Source organism: Pipra filicauda, unplaced genomic scaffold, assembly GCF_003945595.2.
Source record: "Pipra filicauda isolate LSUMZ 115617 unplaced genomic scaffold, ASM394559v2 scaffold1_size10287979_pilon, whole genome shotgun sequence".
In the NCBI taxonomy this organism is placed as follows: domain Eukaryota; kingdom Metazoa; phylum Chordata; class Aves; order Passeriformes; family Pipridae; genus Pipra; species Pipra filicauda.
Window position 1 is genome coordinate 4,397,731 of NW_024104310.1, and position 14,241 is coordinate 4,411,971.

The 14,241-nt window shown below is 34.9% G+C and overlaps 1 protein-coding gene across 2 annotated transcripts in view; it reads left to right on the top strand.

Annotated features, from left to right (window-relative positions):
* The window catches only part of ODAD2 (outer dynein arm docking complex subunit 2), a 79,220-nt gene that overhangs the window by 12,575 nt on the left and 52,404 nt on the right, over positions 1 to 14,241 (top strand). The window lies entirely within an intron of this gene.

Sequence of the window (14,241 nt, forward strand, 5' to 3'; positions counted from 1 at the left end):
TGGAATTACAGTTCAAGATGCTGTTTTCAAATCTTTCAGTTTGCTAATAACTTACTTTGGTCTATGTATGAAGCATCTCTTTTTGCCTATCTGAGAGCTCAGAGAAACAACCATGCTGCTTTTTAGTAAACACCTAAGGTCCTCCTAGAGAGGAGATTTGAAATTAATTACTGTTGATGAACTCACAGTAATCTTTTCTTTGGCCCATTTATGTACCACCCTCTTTACCGACAAGGCTCTTGTCTCCTGATTACATAATTATCAAACTTCTTTTCCTCTCTAGGTTCTTCATATAGTCATGTTTAGATTTTAGTATTGGACTTTATCCAGTATTGAAATTCATATCTACATTTGCATGAAACCATTCTGAATGAAGACTGATAATGGCAAATAGGGAAATGTATTTTTCAAGCACCTCTCTTTCAGAAATTGGTATTTTTTTGTTCCAGCTGTCAACAAGGAAAATTACAAAATGTTTTGGAACTAGAAAAAGAAAGGGGAGCATTTCTGATCAAATTGCGAGTACCTGTTAAGAAGTTTATAATACAAAATTCCATAATATGAAAAAGTTTTGTTCTGAAAATTCAGATGAATACTTGTTCATGTATTCATGCACACCCGATTTGCCAAATAGTTCTTTAAATTAGGTATAAATTAAACAAAATATTTGAAGATATACTTAAAATAATTCTGTGTTGATTCTTAGCTACGTAAAGCAAGAACTCCCTGGGGTCAGATAAAGCTGAAAAGAGATGCCTCAGTGCCATACCACAGACAGTGGTTGAAATGTTTTATTGATGGAGTGCTACTTTAGCTTGCACATGGAATTCGTTTTAATTCAAGTATAAATACTGCACTTCTGGCCAGACTTAGGACATTTTTTGGCATTCTTGTTGTTCATGTAGGCAAGTGTTCATGACAGATGCAACATAAGAGAAAATATATTTATGACTGTGTTATTTAAGTATCTACAAGCCTATTTATATAGAAGCATGAATTTCAGAGGGCTTGTGCATCTTCAAAGGTTTTGTACATTGTTTGCACATCTGAAAAAATGAATAAAATGCCTTAAATGATAGGTGTTTGAGATACCAGGAAGATATAAAAATTTGTAGATGCAACCATTTTTTTAATGTCTGCTAAAGTAAATGTGAATCACAATTCAGCAAGACTCTATAAAGATGAATTTACAGAGAAAAAACTTCCATAAAACCTGAAAGATACCTAGTTTTTATACCAATGTTAGATTGTCATTAAATGTTAAAAAGGCAATTGCTTTTTGTATAAAACAAACTTGCTAGATCCTGTGAGTTATGCCTGTAGGCTCTGTACTTGTATACCTCTTCATGGAGAGAAAATTCCAGCGCAGGGGAAATTCCCTTCTGACTTTTTGCCCTTCTCCACTCCCCTTCCTTTCTGGGAAAGAGTATCCATGTTGGAATTGTTCCGCTGGGAAGCAGCTGCTTCTGTGGTCTGGCTCCTTGTCCTACCTTCAAGCTTCCCAGGGCTGTGAAACAGAAGACAGAACATGTGTGTTCTCTCCATGTCTCCCCATCGACTTAGCAGCGAGCAGCGAAGATAGATCAGCGAGCTTGGTGATGACCTTGTGTTAGGTATCTCTTAGGGCCGGAGTAGATGAAACTGGAATGAAGTGCTCTGTTGCTGTTTGTAACAGTGTGATTCACCCAGAAGTGCCTACTTCAGATTTGACATTATTTTTGACATTAAATTTGTGCTTCTGAAGTATTTGATTTCTAGGGGATATTTAAAGAAAAATTTTAGGAATAGGATGAAGGGATCATCTTTTTCTGTCATCGTTTTACTAGAAACAGGGAACATCAGGTAGAAATGCAGGATCTTCTTTGTGGCTGGTCACTTAAAAAAAAAGAACAAAGAAAAAGGGTGAGAGCTGGGTTTTGTGCTGCCCACGGTTGAGCACTGGCTATTGCCAGTTTTTGAGATAAAACTGAGATGTTGAGAGGTGAATTGGGGCTGGTGACTGTGCCAGTAATAACTCCAACCTCTAGAATAAGTCTGTAATCCCTTAAGCCCTTGTGCTGCTTGATCTTGGTTCCTTGTAAGGGTGTGATTTATGTGTACACCTATGCCAGGGTTAGCTCTGGATAGAGTTCTGCAGGACCATGGCAGTTACAGAATTCATCCTTCAGTTTCTTATGTGGAAAGTCATTCTGCTTTTGGCTATACTTCAGGGATACACTGGTGAAACCAGTCAAATCTCACACTTCATGTAAAATATCCATTAATTTCATATCTATTTGCAATTACTCCAGTGCAAAAGACCTAATTCCCAGAACAGCATTGTGTTTCTTTTCTACTTCAGAATCATAGGTGGACAAATCTGATGTCTCTTCCCATCCTGTACCAGGTCCAGGAGCTGGGGAAATGCTATGGCACTTCACAGGAGCCACAGAGGATGTGCCCTGACTGTGGCATTGAGCACCAGCTTCCAGGTGCCCATGTGCCCTGGTGCTGCATAGCAGTGGATGGCTGGGAAGGAAGGACATCTGTCACATGAGTCAGTGAAATCTCATTCACTGGACAAGGAAAAGGTACAAAACCTGCAGGATACACTGGGTGCATTCAGGGCTGCTCCACAGCTGAATTTTGGCAGAACCTTTGGAAGGCTACTGTGTTCAAGCAACATTTTTGTAGCTGGCAGGAGGCCCCTCTGTAGTGGGCTTACATAAAGCTGTCAAACAGACCAGGGAGGCAGGAATGTACAGGAATATTCCTTCTGGCCTTTGCCTCTTTCCTTTTCTTTCTCTCCATTCTTTCTTTCTTCTCTCGTTTTTCTCTCTCTTTCTTTTCACTGCATTGCAGTGATTGTTGGCTGGACAAGACCTACTGCCCATCACTTCTGCTTCCCTTTACAGTACAGGCAGACCTGAGCCAGAAGGGTGTAGTGTGGCCTCTGCACCACAGGCACAGTTTATTTTCTCTTCTCAGAAAGCTCAAATTTATCATTTAGCAACATGCAACTGTGTATTGGTTTGCAGGAAGGAGTGGTGGGTCCTACATTCTTGGAGAAGAAAGGTGCAGATTAAAAGTGCAGAAAGTCAAATAGAAAGTGAAATGATGCAGGGAGACTCTGCCAGGAGCTAAGAGGATCTCAAATCAGAGATTCTTGTAGATATTTTTGATAAACTGTATGGAGTAGTTTTATTTCCCAAGAAAAAACATGGAAACATCTGGAAGTTGGGATTAAGGGACTTGGGGCAAACCAAGGTACAGGAAATCCATGTATGCCTGAAGTTCAGGAATGTGGACAAGGAGGATCTAAACTATTACAGTAACAGGGAGCATATTTTGGAACATTTGAGGACCAAATCTTAAATTGCAGTTGGATGTGTGTGTGGAGTTATTTTGCACTCTCTATGCAAGGTTTGCAGTGTGACTTTTTTCTGCATCAAGGGTAAGCAGGAGGCAGTCAATAATTGAATGCTTGCACACTTCCCTACTATGCCTTAATATAATGTCAGTCACAGTTTATGTCCAAGATGAGACTTGTCGTACTTGAGGTGTACGGTTTTAGATACCTGAAAAATAGATATCTTCCTCATAAAATTTTGTGATAGAAAACATCCAGCCTTTCAAAAAAATTATTACTTTCTTGTGCAAATGAAAAGTTACACTAACACTCATTATAAGAATTTAAATCAGCTTCATGAGCAATGGGTTAAGAAATAAATTGTATTTTGGGAGTAGTAGAAAAGTAATTCTATTTTATTCCAAAATGCAGAACCTCAAAAAAAGACATGAACATCCCAGCTTAGGGAATAAAATGGGTCTTCAAATACTGATCCTTTAAAGTGAAACTTTAAAGCTTAAAGTTTCAAAAAAGTAATTTCAAATTTAGTAAGACAAGAAAAAAGTAGTGCTAGTGTTGCAATGTACCTGCTGAAGTACCAAGCATTTGTTTGCTTATTTTGCACATTGTAATACTGCTAAAAATTTTTTTCATAGTCATAGAAAAAAATCTCTGGTGTTTATGGATGTTCCTGAATAGCAAACTGCACAGAGAACTGCAAGTACAAAGTCTGTAGTCTTGAAATCTGGCCCTATATGTGTAATAGGTGCAAATGTCAGAATCTAATAGCAGGAGTAAAAGTACCTAATCTGTGTAGAACATATATTGCACATCATGCTGTTTTTCTTTATAATATCATATTAGTCAGACTTGCATGAGATTATATTTTAGCTGTTAAATACAAAATAAGCACATATAAATGTGTGTAAAATATTTTTGTATGTAAAATACTTTTGACACTGTGTAATAATTTTTTTTCAGGACTGACCAACTTTGCAGGTAGTTTACCTGATCTTATTAGTAGAATGTCTAACAGTAAATCTTCCCCCTTCCATGATGAAAGTATTTGGTGGAGTAAATTGAAGGTTATTCAAATGAAAATAAATTTTCCTGTAGTTTGGCTAAGTGGTAGACTGTTATTTTTCAGAAAATACCAAATGTATCTGACAGAATCATGTGCCACCTGCTAGTGTTTCTAAGCACATGTTAGGCTAACCTGTCAGCCTTGGCTAACCTGTCAGCCTTCATATCACTCTCTTCTCTACTGTTCATGAACGTCTCTTGCTCTCATCTTCCAGTATTAGCCAAGATTTTATTTTAAAATTCAGTAAAGAATGTGATTACTGAAAAAAAAGGAAATAAAAATATAGGAAAACTGCATATTATAGTTAAGATATGTATTTTCTAACAACCTAGATTGTGCTGATCAGGAAAAAGAAATACTTTTATGATAAATTTACTAGGTAGGAAATATTGGCAAATGGTGAACTCTCAAATTATTATTGGCAACTCTGAAGCACTCGAATAGCTCTCTCCTCAAAATACTGTACAAACAACCATTCCTCATCACAAGAGACATATAAAATTCATAACAGCCAATTGAATTTTGACCATTAACACCAACTCTGATGAATTTCTGTGTAGTGGAGATTTAATTAATGTTGAGAGGGTCACACATTCCTAAGAGTTTCATAGCTGATGAGATGAAAGACAATTTAGAAATAAAAGGGAAAAAAAGCAAACAAAAAGTGGAGTTCAATAAAAGATGAGAAAGAAGAGATGGTATGTCAAACATTAAGGACTGAGGAAAAGAATGTAAAATAACTGATGTTTGATTCTCTTTCTGCAGGATTGTATTCTATTGTAAAAGCAGGTAATTAAATTAATGAACTATGATTTTGACACTGTAACTATAGTACCTTTAAAATAATAGTAAATTGCCAGAGCTGTCTGAATGTGACTTCAGGCTTTATATTCACAAACTAGATAATCAAATCATTATCTTTCCTAAAGAATTAGAACAGAATTGTGTCTGAAAGCTACAAAGAGTTTTAAGTAGACAGAACAATATTCTTCATTGTTTTTAGGTGTTCCACATTGACTAGGCTCAATTTAATCACAGCTCACTATACACACAGTTATTTCAGAGGCAAACCTGTGCTTCAGCCATGTCTTCATCTATATTTGTTTTTCCTATGCTCTCACTAAGCCCTGTTTTTGTTTTATTTCTCCAGAGGACACCTGTCTCTTAGTTCTTCATAAACTATTGCTATCATTCTGTTTTTCTTGCAAAACCTTTTTTTTGCTAGTTTAAAATGTCTTTTCTGTTTCAACAGTGTGTGAGCTCTCCAGTAGTCTGTAGAGGCACAGATCCTTCCTAGTTCAACCTCATTAAGTTTTCTCCTCAGATTCACTTCCACTGGTTTCCCAAATTAGTTGGATACATAAAATTAAAATAGCTGTAATAACATTAAGGCTTTTATCCTCTTTGTGAGCCAACTACTAGGCAAAGTCAAAATTGCTTAGGCAGGTCTGACACTGTCACACAAGGTCAATAGTACATCTGTGTTATGGACAGCATATGTCTCATCTCAAAGTCTCCAGTCAGGGTTTACAATGTTAAATTCAGTGTTAAAATACTGGTAACAATAGTGCTGTTTGTGTAGGATTTTTTCTTTTTAAAATTTAATCCTAGACCCTTTTCTCATTCAATTCTATTTCCTTCTAATTTTAGCATGTTCTTTTTAAAAACATATATGCTTTATTTTCCTCAAATGAAGCATCTTAACAAAATTGTCTAGATGCAACTGGGGAGGAAATACACTCCTAAACCGAAACTTTCACAAAAAAGTAGAAGATAAACTTGCACTGTTAGAGATATTATATATTACCTTGGCCAGGTTTTCTGTGGTTTTGGGGTCACCATTTCACTTCCTTCCAAGTTTGAGGTTTGAGAAGTTACTAGGAAATCTATTATTCCTAGTCCAGTGAAGTAAAAGTTCATATGTTTGCACATGAACTGTTAGAGTCTTGCCTTCTCTATAGTAGAATCCAATTACTATGAATCAGAAAAGGAAAGTTAAGGGAATGGATACATTTCTTGGAAGAGTTTTCAAGACAGAATCAACGGTTGCCTAACAAAACCTTCTGGTTCGTGCAGAAAATAATAGACTTATTCTTTTGTTTGGAAACTCTTTTCAATTTCATAAAATATGACAATTTATATTCACTGTATCTGGGTCATGACATATATGTCACTTCTGCCACTGTGTAGGGTCAGGGTCAAGGTATTAATCTGCAATTAAAACTGCAGCTTCTGTGCATTGTTGTAGTCCAATGTGAATGTTTTGGATTTTGAGACTTCATGATGCCTGTGATTTTCCACTGACTTTACTTATATTAATCTGTATGGTTTACATACTGCCAGGCTGTAGCTAAAGAACGCCAGAAGATTCAGGAAGTGGGTCAGGGAATTATTCCATAACTCAGTTATACTTGTCCATAACTCATGTCTTAACAAGTTGCAGCTTGTATGTTTTATAAACTAAAATGAAATATTGGAACTAATATATAAACCATAACAAAACTCAGAGTGTTTAGAGATTCACTAGCATAGAAAAACTGCCTTGCTGAAGCATATTATTCATGTTGTACTGCAATACTCAGTCTTTCATTATACTTTATCAAAATTTATTTAAATTTTGAATTATTTTCCAGCAGAAAATTACAAAAGGGGCTGTGATTTGAGAGAGTCAAGTTTAACAGAAAATAAAAAACTGACAAAGTATTAAACTAAGAATTCTGTTTCATACTTTACTACTTATTTTGGATTCCTCGTTTTATAAAAATGACAGTATTTTAATAATATTTTAGGCTGGGATTCCACTTAAACAATGTTTTTGTTCTAGAAGTTTTTTCATTCCATTAATGAATTTTAATTGAAAATTTTCTGGTATAACAATATCAGTTGACCTACTGTCTTTTGGATATCACATTATGCTATTTTGTTTGTTCAGTATTTTCTAAAAATATGTTGACTTGGTATGTTTGGTCTTAGTTTTGTCAAGTATATGGTAATTGCCATTCTGATTATATATACTCGTAATCAAAACTAGGTGTTATTATACAGAAGAATGACAAAACTGCTCACAAACAGCAATTTTCTTTCTTGTTATTCAGTCATGGACATGCTGTCACAGACAGGCACATTATTCTGTCTATCCAGGAATTATTTAATACAGTAAATAAACTTTTACTCTGGAAAAATAAATTTCAAACGTAGGTCTAAACAAAAAAAAAACATTCTTGACATTGCCATGCAAAGTAAAACAATATTTCATTTTCTGGTTGCATTCAGTCATGTTCACTCTAAATCGTAATACAAATTAAATAAATTAATTAAAACCCCCTTCAAATAGGTACCATATTTATAGAGATGTTTGTGAGCCAAAAACTGTATAATTGTGTTTTTATTTAATCTTGCTTTCTCTGAAGAAACTGAAATGCACTGTAACTTTATTGTAATGTTTATGTATTTCCATGCATGGAGGTTCACTTTACTACAAATTGAGCAACAAATTTGGAATAATCTTCTTTATAATCTTGTTAGTACTTTTATTACTTGTGCTCCAATAATGCCTTTAGGTTTCAGTTGAAAGAGGGGAAGAGAGATACTAGGAAAAGGCACCTGGTCAGTAGCAGGAAGCAATTCTGTCAAAGGACTCAAAGATCATTGTTATCCTGAGCCCAGGTATAAGTGGTGCCTTTTTCTTAAAACTGTCCTTTCCCTAGTGGCAATTGTGACAATTCTGAACTCTGATACAGATCTCTGCTGTAGGTCACCCAAAGTGGCCTAATTATGCTACTTATGATGTCAGAGGGTTGAAGCAGAAGGAACAGGGAGGGTAGGAGAGCCATACAGTGGACTGTACTGGATTAGATACCCTGCAGTCTCCTGCACAGCTCCTGTGCAGTCTCAACTGCCTGTAGAGCTAATGCTTCTGCCTGCTGGCAGATTGTCTGCAAAAAAACTTTAATGGCGCTTACCCCTTCCAGAGATGACTCTAGAGGAAATTTTGTGTCTTTCTTTCCTAGCCCGCTGAACTGAGATCATCATTTCAACACTTAAAGCTTTGTATTGACTGGGAAGGGTTTAATTGGGATGGGACATGGGCTATTGAAATCTTAAGCCTATTTTACTATCTATTCTCTGTATTTAATCATATTATCTATTATGGGTCAATCCTCTTTTTAAAGAAAAGAAGGAAATATCAAAAACATTTAATATTTACAAAATTTAATGGTAGTAAAAGTTCACAACAAATAAACAACAGAAAATAGGACTAGAGCAGAATGTAGGAGGTCATTGACTCCATCTGTTTGCCTCTGAAACAGCATCAATTCTTTGTGTGTCTTCTGGACAAATATCTCTCTATCTTTTCTTTCATATTGTGGAGATTTCATAAGTGCTGCAAGCAATATATTCAAAAATTCAAATATCCTTACCTTTATTTATTTATTTATTTATTTGCCTAGCATAGATCAGCCCTGATGCTATTTAACCCAATTATTTCTTGTCTTACTCACACTGGATCTGGTGAACAGATGATTGCCATTGTAGCTGTCCTTTAAACCACCTCCTTATGCTCTCCCTCAGAGTAAACTGCTCCAGTTCCTTCCATTTTTCTGTGAAGATCATACTTTTGAGATATTTTGATGTCCTCTGGTCTTTATCAACTTTATCAGTATCTTTTTTGAAGTGTGATAACTAGAATGAACACAGCACTTAAACTTAATCAGTGCCAAACCAAAGAAGGATGATTTCTTGTATCTTACAAATCTGGGTGTAAGTCTCTCTGTAAAGTTTGCTTTTATTGTTTGGCAACACTGTGATATTGGTGGATTATATTGTGTTCCATTGATAACAACAGATTTTTATCTACAGTTCTGCAAGCTCGTCATGGCATCAGCCAATCCTCTCAGCACCAAAGAGCAGAATCCATTAAGCTCATCTAGTGTGAAAGCATCTAAGTTATCTAAGTACTGACTAGTTAATTATGTCCTTAGCATAGGCAGTGTTCACGATGCCATCACTAACATTAAGTAAACATTAGTAGAAAACAGTAAAAGTTAATGCATAAAAAAGGCCCCTTAATGCTTTTAGCTTTCTTAGCTTCATTTGTTGAAAGCTTGCCATTGACTAACAGATTTTATCCTCTTGATTATTACAGAAGTATCAAACAAAATGATGGTTTGAACTTCTGTGTTCCTTGGTATCTGTATTTTAGTTTGTGTCCTTATTTGCTTGTGTTTTTCTTTTGTTTTCGTTCTTATTTGATCTTGTCGGTAGTTCTGTAATTGTCATTTGCAAGCTCTGAGTAGCATAACAGAGACATTACACATACATTGCACAGAAGATGTTTTACTGATAGTGTAATGGTGATACTGGTTTATTTTCATTTAATTTATGGATATATATGTTATACCAATATATAGGAAAAGAGGCACATTTTTAACTAAGTCTGTGTTTAATTTCAAGCCTTAAAATTGATTGTTGATCTGCCAGTAGAGTCTATTTGCATCCAACATATCAGATTTCAAATGGTATAACAACATGATGCAGATTTTATGTCAACTTAATGGAGAGGTAACTATTTCCATGCATGTTAAAATCTATTCTGTAACTACTGCAGTACTTACTGTAATGATAACTTCAAGAAACAAAAAAAGAATTGTTGAAACCGTCACTAATATTTCTTATTTTGTGGAACTGATGCTTCAGCACATATGAGAAATATTTTATTGTGGTTTTACATTAAAAACACTTTAAGTGGTGTGTTCATTTTTGAAGCCAAAAAAATAAAATGCGTATATATGTATTTTATATACAGTTCTATTTTTTATTTAGTAAAAGAAAAATAAAAGTTGTTTATTTTTTAAAAATCTGGTCTATATTAAATATCATATGCCAACTATTATACGTGTAAGATAAGGGAATTATGGATTATTATGTTAGGTATAAGTGGAGTTTCACTTTAGGAGAAGCAGTCTGCAAAAGAAGAGACATCACTTTTCAGGTTAGTGATATACTTCTGCATTTATGTAAAATAATAAAAAGATAAGTTTTCTCTGAAAATACCTGCTGCAAAGTTTTTCTTATACAAAGCAAAGTAAATAACAAAGCCTAAGATATGTGAAAAGACCACAAATTTCATAAAAGGAGAGCTGTTAGTTTTTTTGAGCTGTAGGGATATTCAGTATAGTCTTTTAATCATATCATATGGATTTTTAAAAAAATAATTTAGTTTTGTTTGTGTGGATAAACTGATTTCCCTATGAAAAGATTTGAGAAATTCTTACACTGTTTCATACCCTGGGACATATTTTCAAAGTAGATGAAAATATGCTAATAAAGCAAGGCACATTTCATTCTTCTGAAGTCAAGATGATAACGATGATTAAAAAAAGATAACTTAAAAAAGTTGTGGGCATCTTCCTTTAGCACACTGTGCTACAGATGTTTAAAAATTACCTTTATATTTAAATATTTTTTGTGGGGAAATTCTGTGTATATCTATTTTTACAAGACATTTAAGTAAAAATTATGAAGTACTATCAGAATACACTTTGTTGATTAGCAGAAGTGTTTTGTCTGATGTGAGTTACTGGTCTCAAACTTTATGAAGTAGTTCTTACATTCTTTTTGGATTTTCTCACTTGTGATTCTCTACTACATTTGTCCTAACTGTAGGAAGAGCATGTTGAATTTAAATGCTTTTTTTACTGTATTTGTCATAGTGTTTCTGTTTACTTTTAAGTAATATGCTGCAAAAGTTTTGGTTTTGCTAGATCTACTTGTTTCATATTAGCAAACTTTAGTCAGTTTTTCAATATTCTGTATTTCATTATGATGTGCACGACTGGAAGGGGTTGGCTAAAAGTCCTTCACAGATTCAAAACTGTCATTTAGAAGAGATGGGCTTGGGCAGCACAGTTCACATCTGGATGGGATCCAAAGCTTCCCTAGAATTCAGAGGCATGCCGAAGGTGGATACTGTAATTTGATTTACTAGGTATTCCAAATTGTAACTTCCTCAGTTGGCATTGTTCATGTGCTTCAGCTTTTGCTGCAGCTACATGGTAGCTCAGCCCTCGTAATTTCCATTCAGCTTGGTCCATCCCTGATTTTGTTAACACTAAACCTATATTATAGGTTCAAAAGAATCCATTGTCATATGGTTTAACTCTCTGTGTTGCGTTCTTTGATCTTTTCCTTGCTTTAAGTCTAGTAGCAGTGACTGAAATAGAGCTTATTGTTTAGAAAATCTTCCAATCTTGACTGAAAAATTTCCACTGATGGAAAACTTATCATCGCTCCTAAATAATTTCTTCCAAAGGATAATTAACCACACAATGGAAAACTTGCACTTTACTCCTCATCTAAGTTTTAATACCTTTAACTTCAAATCATCAAATCTCTGTGCTAGAATGTAGAGCTCTCTGTGATCACGCTCCTATTCATAATAGATTTATTTAGTCACTATGAATGATTCATACCTTAATTTACTTTTTAATAAACTAAATAGTATTCCTCGTGTCTCTCTTAATGCAACTATTTTCCAGGCTTACAGTAATTTGAATTTTTCTTTTCTGAATCATCTCCAACTTTTCGCTTTCCTTCTAGAACAGTAAGAAGGAAAATTAGACACAGAATTTCAGTGGTAATTGCACAAGTGCCTAAGTGCCTAAAAAGAGAGAATATGTATGTTCCTATGTAGTTCTTCCAATTATATATCCCAAAATTCATCCTTTTAATCAAATATTACACTGTAATCTCAAATTCATATCCAACATCCCTAGTCTTTTTTATATACTCTGTTTCCAAAACAGAACTCTTCAAGTTATATCCTGTTTTCATTATTTGTATGACCTTCAAACCCCCCTGTATTGAGCAGATCAGAAGACAATGTATCCCAATAACCTGACTGCAACAGGAGGGGAGACACGATGATCAGGATGGAAGTTTTCTGTGGTTAAAGTTCATCTTTTGCATTCTGATGTCCTGACTTCTGATTTTCACAAATGTGGGAAACTTGACTATATAACCTATAGTAGTGTGAAACACTGTTCTTATGATAGTTCATCCAGGCAGAAGAAACCCAGTACCACAAAAGATTACCCAGGGCGAAGTAAGAACAGGGCAAACATAGCTTTCTAATACTCTCAAGCTGCCACTTGTTTTTAATACAGGAGGTTAAGAATTGAATGACATATTTATGTTTTTGTTGACCTTCAGTGAAAATTTTTAACTTTCACAGAATCACTTCACAACTAGTATGTTACCTCATTTGAAGAAACAACTACCTTAACCCTATTATACCTCATTATGAAAGGAGATTATATCTGTATTAAAAGAAACATAGGACAGTCAACCCCTCTCTGTCCCATTCAAGGCCATCCCTAACACTGTCAACCTCTATGATATCCCTTCAGGCGTCCCTCTTTTAGACTAAAAAAATTTTGGATTGTCTTTGCTGCTCTTTTCTGAAAGTTTTCCAGTGCTATAGTAACCTTCCTGAGGGGGAAGCTGTAGAATTGCTTGAAGTTTTTAAGTTGTATGTGAACTGTAGATTTATACTGTGGTATAGTGACGTTCTCTGTTCAATATTTTTTGCCAAATAAGTCCCAATATTATGTTTATTTGTTTGCCATCTCCCTCAGCCTCAAGATATCGTTTCTAATTTTTAATGGTCAGCTGAAAAACTATCATTTCATCTATGGAGTTAGGATTGTTTTTTCTGATGTGCATAATTTCTCATTTTCTCATTTGCTGTTTTACTACCCTCTTAGTCCTAGTAATTTTTTTAGCAGCTTGTCACAACAGGTCCTGAATTATAATATTGTCAATAAACTTTGTCACTTAACTAGTCCTTCCATTTCTCTGGGTGTTTACAAGTATGTTGAATCACGTAACTTCAACACGGATCCATGGAACTCCACTAAATCACATCCCTTTATTGAACTGACTTTTTGCTCCTATCCTCAGTTTCCTATCCTTCAGTCATTCTTTCCAATCCAAATAATGGTCTTTCCTATTATAATACAGTGGCTTACTTTCTTTTCTTAGGTCTTTCCTTTTTTGACTTAGTCAAAATCGTTATGGAGTCCACTTGGACATATCAACTGGATCACCATTGCCACAGCTTGGTGACTTTTGTAAGAGATTCTTTGGAGCTCTAAGTATATCATATTGTTGCAAGAATATTATATTCACTGACTGCTAATTCTGTTTTTTATTACAATCTACCAATTTGTCCAGTGCATATTTTTGGCTAAAAGGCCTTGGATAACCTTTGAGCTGTTTCCAAAGTTGACATAACATTTGTTGTTTCACAGGACAGTAACAGGGCAGTTTGAAGTGAGAGGATATGTGCCACCTCCGCTGAATCAACTATTATACCATTTCCTTTATAACTCAGCTGAATATTATCTAATAGTGGCAATTTGTTATTGTTCATAAATGTCAGGGTTTTTTAATAAACACTTTCTACAAGGGCTTCAATCTCAGGAAAAAAGTCCTCTGAAATGTCCACAATGGAAGATTCCTGTTGGAATCTCTGGAATACCAATGCAAAAATGCAGACAGGATCTCTGAAATGTCTGTATCTTCACTCTGTGTTCTTTTGCTATCTGCAAACACTTGTACAAAGCTCACAATACTTGACTGCCTAATTTACTGGTCCATTCACAAAAAGCCATATTAGTCATTTGTCACCTGAGCTATTCACTCACTTGAATCTTTATGACATTTACAGACTTTATCAATAATTCCCTTTCTTTCTATGTCTGTGTTTTTTAACACAATAGAATCAAAATACTCTAACATGTTTCTTCTTTAGTAGTGATTTTACTAG